Source organism: Danio aesculapii, chromosome 21 (assembly GCF_903798145.1).
Source record: "Danio aesculapii chromosome 21, fDanAes4.1, whole genome shotgun sequence".
Classification (NCBI taxonomy): domain Eukaryota; kingdom Metazoa; phylum Chordata; class Actinopteri; order Cypriniformes; family Danionidae; genus Danio; species Danio aesculapii.
Window position 1 is genome coordinate 33590083 of NC_079455.1, and position 8289 is coordinate 33598371.

Sequence of the window (8289 nt, forward strand, 5' to 3'; positions counted from 1 at the left end):
CCCAACCAAAGTGTCAGTAGACAAAAAACAACATTGGAAATATAAAATGAACCATTTTATGCTTTACATATTTTTTTGTAGTGATTTAGTGAATATAATACACTGAAAAAATGATTCAAAGAAGATTTGTTGGATTTACGACATTTTTTTTAAGTTAAGGGGTTGTAAACAATTTATTTGGGCTGAAATTAAACAAATTAAGTTGAACATTACTCAATTTAACTTGTTTGTTTAAATTCATTCATTTATTCATTTTCTTTTCGGCTTTGTCCCTTTATTAATCTGGGGTCGCCACAGCGGAATGAACCGCCAATTTATCCAGCATTTGTTTTACGAAGCGGATGCCCTTCCAGCTGTAACCCATCTCCGGGAAACATCCACACACACTCATTCACACTCATACACTACGGCCAATTTAGCCTACCCAATTCACCTGTACCGCATGTCTTTGGACTGTGGGGGAAACCAGAGCACCCGAAGGAAACCCACGCGAACGCAGGGAGAACATGCAAACTCCACACAGAAACGCCAACTGACCCAGCCAAGGCTTGAACCAGCGACCTTCTTGCTGTGAGGCGACAGCACTACCTACTGTGCCACTGCGTTGCCCTGTTTAAATTCAACCCAATTAAATTGTTTGCAACAGTTTTGCAGACATCATTTTTTTCAGTGTATCAGATACAGTAAAGATTCATTCATTAATTTTTCTTCGGCTTAGTCCATTTATTCATCAGAGTTTGCCAGCAGAATGAACCACCAACTTATCCAGTGTATGTTTTACACAAATAATGCCCTTCCAGCTGCAACCCAGTACTGGAAAACACCCATACACACTCATTCACACTTATACACGACAGCCATTTTAGCTTATTCAATTCACCTGTACCACATGTCTTTAGACTGTGGGGGAAACCCGAGCATTGAACTTTTTGCTTTAGAGTAGCAGTGTGTAGTTTATATTATACTGTACTTTAGCAGTATCTGAATCACACCGTTCATTAAACAAACTATTATTCTTTTCTTTTAGTCGGGCTGCTATTCCTGCTTGCCTTTTGTCTCCTGTGCCCTTCCTGTAATTCAAAGGATTATTAAACAAATTGTGTTAATTACTTGCGTCCAGCTTTACTTTGCTCAAAAGGAGTGTTTTCTTCACCATTGCTAAAACTTGATTTGCCAGCTGTCATTACCCCTCCCAGTCTTTACCGTGGTATACACTAGAATAAAGATGTCAGACAAGTGGTTGGGTCCAGCCTGCACATGTATTACTGTACATGTCTCAGTGTTTGTACGCAGTGACAGACTGCAGTCATCAGCCAGTTGCATCAGGGTCATCCTGAGTCATGGTCGGTCCATGGTTTCATCACAGTAATACGGTAATCTGCAGGAACAAGTTGAACAAGAAACCACAGTTTGCAGACATGATTGATATATGCCTCTGCATTTTTACATGTAGGTGTGACAAACTTTTGCATTATTCGTATTCCAGCCGAAAACCAAGCCTTGATGAAAATTGTTATTGGAGAGTTGAAGCAAAATGGAGTGAAAGTTTTTCATTTGCACATGTTTTAAGGCCTGACAGCGTTCAGGCAAAATCAATTTTACCATTTATGACTTTAATAAAAATTATTTTATTGAATTATTTATACAGTAAAGCCTTCCCTGCATGGAAAAAACAGATATAAACATATATGTTTTAATATAGGTTTTGATACAGTTGACGTCAGAATTATTCACCCCCATTGAAGTTTTTTAAAAGAAGTGTCTTGAAAAATATCTAAAATATTATTTACTGTCATCATGGAAAATATAAAATAAATCAGTTATTTGAAATGAGTTATTAAAACTATTATGTTTAGAAATGTGTTGAAATAATCTGTCCGTTAAACAGAAATAGGGGAAAAATAAACAGGGGGCTAATAATTTAGGGGGGGTAATAATTCTGACTTCAACTGTATATGTTTGTAATATTTGTGATATATATAAAATTGGCCGTTTTCCTATATTATATGTACATATAATATAGGAATATGGTCAATTATATATATATATATATATATATATATATATATATATATATATATATATATATATCACATATATTAAAAACCTATATCAAAACCTATATTAAAACATATATGTTTATATAGGTTCTTTCCGTGTGCGCTCTCACTTATTTGACGTTAAATTCCATAACATGCCAATTACATTTGATACCAATTTTAAGTGTTCGCACATACATACGTTTTTTTTTTTTTGCACTTTCTTTAAGTTAGTTCTTAGTTATTGGCTTGAAAATAGAATGAGCTTGGCATCATGTATGAGCTTGGCATCATGTATGACAGTTGCCAAAGTGAGATGTGAGTAGGCCCACATGGAATGTGCGCAGGCAGAATTGCGCAGATTTTAGGCCCATCATTGATTCTGTTTATTTACTTGTGTAAATGTGTGTAAATTTATATTTATGTAGTTTAAAATGAATTTCAGTAATATTATTGACTAATATGAAAATGTTCATATGATTTATTTAGAATACAGTTTGTAAAGTAATATTTTCTGTCTATTAGTAGAGACACTATATGAGACTTGCTTTTGTTTACCAAATAAAGTGGATCTAATTGGATTTGCATTGTAAACATTAAATAAAAGTTAAAAAGGTATTACTTTTTATTTCATAAATTAAGGTTTTAGTTATGATACTCCTAAAATCCTTCCGCATAAATCCGCAAATTTTTAACAAAAATCTGCGCAGAAATAGCAAAAAATGGCTGCATATTCTGTCTGGCCCTAGATATGAGCTATATAGGAGACATCTTGTATGTACATATAGGGCTTTTATGGGGATATAAAGAAGCAATATAGGAGGCCTATATGGCCTGTATATACACATATATGCACCTCAATTTTGCCTATATGTGGCATTTATGCAGCGTATATATTATCATATTTGTGCATATATACTGCATAGGTTTCATATATGCGCATATATCCTTATATAGATTATATATATTTGAACACACAAACATATTTGTAATTGTAATATTTGAAAATAAATATAGGTAAATATATGAGCAATTCTTGCAACATTTAGAAATGTATATGTTGCATACTTTGGTGATTCTAGAATTGCAGGTTTAGAATTCTCCTCCAAGATAAACCTTCTATTCATTCATTCATTTTCCTTCAGCTTAGTCTGTTTATTCATCATGGGTCGCCACAGTGGAATAAACCGCCAACTTATCCAGCATATGTTTTACGCAGTGTATGCTCTTGCAGCCGCAACCCAACACTAGAAACATCCATACACACTCATTCACACACACACATGGCCAATTTTATTCATTCATTCATTTTCTTTTTGGCTTAGTCGCTTTATTAATCTGGGGTGGCCACACCGGAATGAACCGACAACTTATCCAACATATGTTTTACGCAGCGGATGACCTTCCAGCCCCAACCCAACACTGGGAAACATCCATACACTCTTATACACTGTGGCCAATTTAGTTTACCCAATTCACCTATAACGCATGTCTTTGGACTGTAGGGGGAAACTGGAGCACCCGAAGGACGGCCGTGACACCCGTGTCATTCCAATTTCAGAAAATTATTGGAGAAACCTGTATCTGTGATTCTGAAATGAATATATATATATATATATATATATATATATATATATATATATATATATATATATATATATATATATATATATATATATATATATGTATATGTATATATATATATATATATATATATATATATATATATATATATATATATATATCAATTACATCAAAAATACTGTATTTACATTTACAGCATCGTTTATCTTGCTCTATATGTATAGAATTGTACAGTGTACCAAACTGTATATCTTTACTGTAAAATATACAGTTATTTTCACAATGCAACTTTAAAGTACAGTAACATTCTGCAAAAATGTCCTACAGTAAAATACCGTTAATATTACAGCTAAATATTGTGTAATTTACAAAAATCATTAACAGTGTGAACATGTGATTTGCGTATATTGCTTTAAACCATATTTATATACAGTGTGGGATCTAAATAAATATCTGAAGCAGATTGGGTCAAAGTGTCACCTAAGAAGGTCAGCCATTTTTCATGAGTCTCACTGTAAAACCTGTTTGGCAGCTTCTGGCGATTTCCCCCCCAGCACACATTCACACCTGCGGTTCCTTACAGAGTCTTTCTGGGACGGAGTGATTATGCAGAGTGTTTTTGGTGTGGTGTGGTAGTTTTAGGTTGGGTGCAGGGAAGCCGCTGTGAATCCTTGAGATTAGGCCTGAGCGAAGAAGCCAGCCACACCCTTGATTAAAAACAGCTTTCAATCAGCCCTTCAATCCTAGCTAACAAACATATCAGCTAGCTCACCAAACCTTTTATATGTAACGCAAAACTAACTTTAAAGGGATGCATTTAACTCCTCAGGTGAGTCTTTGATGCTAGCTAGCTAATGTAGCAACTACATTAAGACATTAAACAGAAAACAAATGATCTCCTGTCTCCTTGTGTGATTCGAAACTATGTTTATTTGGATTAGTAGTCATGGATATAGATAAATAGACTGCCACATTTATAAACTTAAACACTGTTTAGAGGACTGCTAGCTATAGTACCATTAGCCATATTAGCTAGCTCATTAAACTTCCATTTTTGTCAATCCGGAAGGCTTCTTTTGTATGTAACACAACACATTTACTTTAAAGAGACTGTAAACTTTCTTAAATGATCAAGATGTTGAAATGACAGACCACTGAAGTGAAGTTCATTTTTATACAATAAAGGATCTTTCAAGAGCTCACACTATCATCTTTTTGTCAATCTCAAAGTCGTTTGTTTTGTATGTAATCATATCTAAAATGATCAAGATGTTGAAATAACAGACTACTGAAGTGATGTTATTAATTGTCAGAGATTGATTGCATTGTAGTGGATTTATTATGGATAAAACATACAACGAACACACTTTAATTAAAGCCTAATCATTTTTTATACAATAAATAGCTTTTAATAACTCGCATTGTCCTACAAATCTGTCATTTTTGTTAATGTCAAAGACGTTTTTTGTATATACTGTAGCATAAAATATTTACTTGAAGAGAAAGATTTCTTTAACTGTTGGCATTTAAGCAATTATATTGAGGATAAAACACAACAAAATTGTTTTTATACTTAATATTTAGGGGCTTTCAACCCCTCAGACTTCATAACTGTATTAAATGTAATTTTTTAATTAAATGGAAATGATATGCAGACAGTTTTGCAGGTGAGTGTGTGTAAATAATGTTCACTTGCTATTTTCTTTATTAAAGAGCCGCTATTATACATAAAACAGGGTCATATTTTTGTTGTAAGGGTCTCCAACAGTCTAATATGCATGCAAGGTCAAAAAACACTTTCATGGTCTTATAATCTGCATTTATTTTTACCTAATTATCCCAGCGACTCCCATATGAATCGTTCAGCGATTCATTTGTTCCCAAACCCCTCCTCAGCGCGAAGCTAATCTGTGCTGATTGGACCGATGACAGCCTGTTGCGATTGGTCGATACTGACAGCCTTCAGCGCGAGACAGAGTGAAATGGCCAGCTGCTAATCAACAATATAAAAGTAGTCACAGCGCATACACGCTTCGTAGTGTAAGGCGTGGATTTTGGCTGCCAGTGGGTGAATGTAAATATATATATATACTAGAGACTGGGCTATATTGCTGAGGCTCGGCTATACTGCTGAGGTTTCATCATTGGATAGACTGTCAATAATATCCATCTGCACAGCATGACTTCATTCGACTGGTGTGTGTATGTGTGTGTGTGGGTCTTTTTTTCTTTTAGTGGGCGGGGCCGCAGGTTTCAAATCTCCCGGGTTTGCGCGCACAACTACTTGTGTTTCGTAGTCGCGTCATCACGAAACACCTAATGACTTGTTATCAAGACGAGTCGTTTGAAGCACTATGAGTCAACTCTTTTATAGATGAATCAATAGTTTTAAACACTGTACACTTACAGATTTAAGCCGTAGCTGGATATTTCACTTCACTTAGAGCTGTTACACACTACATGGAAGGGCATTTTCAAAAACCCATAATATGGGCTCTTTAAAAATATATTTTAAATGTAATTTGTAGGGAAGCCACAGTGAATCCTAAAGATTAAAACAGCAAATTAAAGGGAACTAGTTTATATTTAACAATTAAAATCATAAAATCATAAATATGTTTCAAGAATGTTATTTTGTTTCCAAATCTCATCTCTTTTTCGTCTGCTTTTCCCGGGGCCGGGTCACAGGGGCAGCAGTCCTAGGAGAGAACCCCAGACTTCCCTGTCCACAGACACTTCCTCCAGCTTCTACGGGGGGATAATAAGGGGTTCCAAGCCCAGCTGAGAAACATAGTCCCTCCAGCTTGTCCTGGGTCTTCCCTGAGGCCTCCTACCAGTGGGACATGCCTGGAACAGCTCCCTAGGCAGGCATCCAGGAAGCATCCAAAACAGATGTCCGAGCCACCTCAGCTGACTTCTCTTGATGTGGAGGAGCAGCAGCTATATATAAGGGTGCCACCCTGCGGAGGAAATTCATTTCGGCTGTTTGTATCCTGAATCTTGTCCTTTTGTTCATGACCCAAAGCTCATGACCATAGGTAAGAGTAGGAACGTAGATTGACCGGTAAATTGAGAGGTTTGTCTTTCGACTCAGCTCCTTCTTTACCACAACAGACTGATACATCGACCGCATTACTGCTGCCGCTGCACCGATCCGCCTGTCGATCTCATGTTCCATCCTTCCCTCACTCGTGAACAAAACCCCAAGATACTTGGACTCCTCCACCTGGGATAAGGACTTTCCTTCAACCTGCAGATGGTAAACCACCTTTTTTTGGTGGAGCACCATGGCCGCATCACACTTGGGAGCAAACCGCCTTAGCTTATGCTGAAGGTCCATGTTCAGTGATGCCAACAGAGCAACATCGTCTGCGAATAACAGAGATGAAATCCAGTGGTTGCTGAACCAAATCCCCTGTAGCCCAAGACCACGCTTTAAAACTCTGTCCATAAAAATTTGGAACAGAATTGGCGACAAAGGGCAGCCCTGCTGGAGGTCAACATGCACTGCCGGCAGTAAAACATTATTATGAAAACAGTACTTCTGATTGTATTCTGGAAGCCCATAAAAATTAAGTGAAATAAACTGAAAACATGCTAAATATTTTTTTTCATCTGGAAATATATTTGTTGATAACTTTGAGAGAACTTTTCCAGAGTGTTTCCTGTTTGTTTGAGTCTCATTCTGGTCCGAAATGCGACACAGACAGAGTAACGAGCTTATAGGAGAAGTGTTTGTAAAGCAACACTCTTAAAGTGAGTTTTAGCTGAACAGCATGCGTATTAATTAAGTGGGCGTTAATTAGTTTCTCATCACGCTGATGCATCTGTCAGCAGCACAATGGCTGAGGAGTGGAAACATTCAGGCACATTAAAGTCACCGCATCTGATTACATTTCCTCTGATTTCCATGGCATTGTTGACACAGTCAGCGTAGGGTGTTGTCATGGTTCAGTCCTGAGCAACTGGGCTGCTTTTATGAGTAAAGCCGCTCTGGAACACAACAAAGAACAGGCAGGACTGAAGCAATTAATTCAGTCACCTCTGATTAATATGAGAGACTTCATAGAGATTCAGCTCTAAGTCACGCCTATATTGTTTAAGAGCAGTTTTATGAATAATTCTTAAATAAGTAAGTACTTAAGTAAATAAAAAATGATTTTTAAACTATATATTTGAAATTGTATGTAAAATAAATTAAATCTGAAAATATTGTATACACTGCAAAAAGCCATTACTTTAAAAATGGAGTAAACACATTGCCTTAAAAATGACAAGTGGATTTTTGTAAAAAATTGTAAGTATTTTTGTTGTAACTTAAAACTGTTTGGTTCACCTAACTTAATTTTTTGAATTTTTAAAAGTTTTTTATTAAGTACAGTTTATTTACTTATATAATTTGAAGGCAATGAGTTTACTAACTTTTTCAACTAATCGCTTTATACAATCTATATTCCAGAGGTGTCCAAACTCAGTCCGGGACGGTCGGTATCCTGCTGAGTTTAGCGCCAACTTGCTTCAACACACCTGGCAGGAAATTTCTAGTATATCTACTTTACTAGAACTTAAACACTACAAATTGAACTACACTGTTCCTATTTACTATGACCTTTTATGTGAAGCTGCTTTGACACAATCTACATTGTAGAAGCGCTATACAAATAAA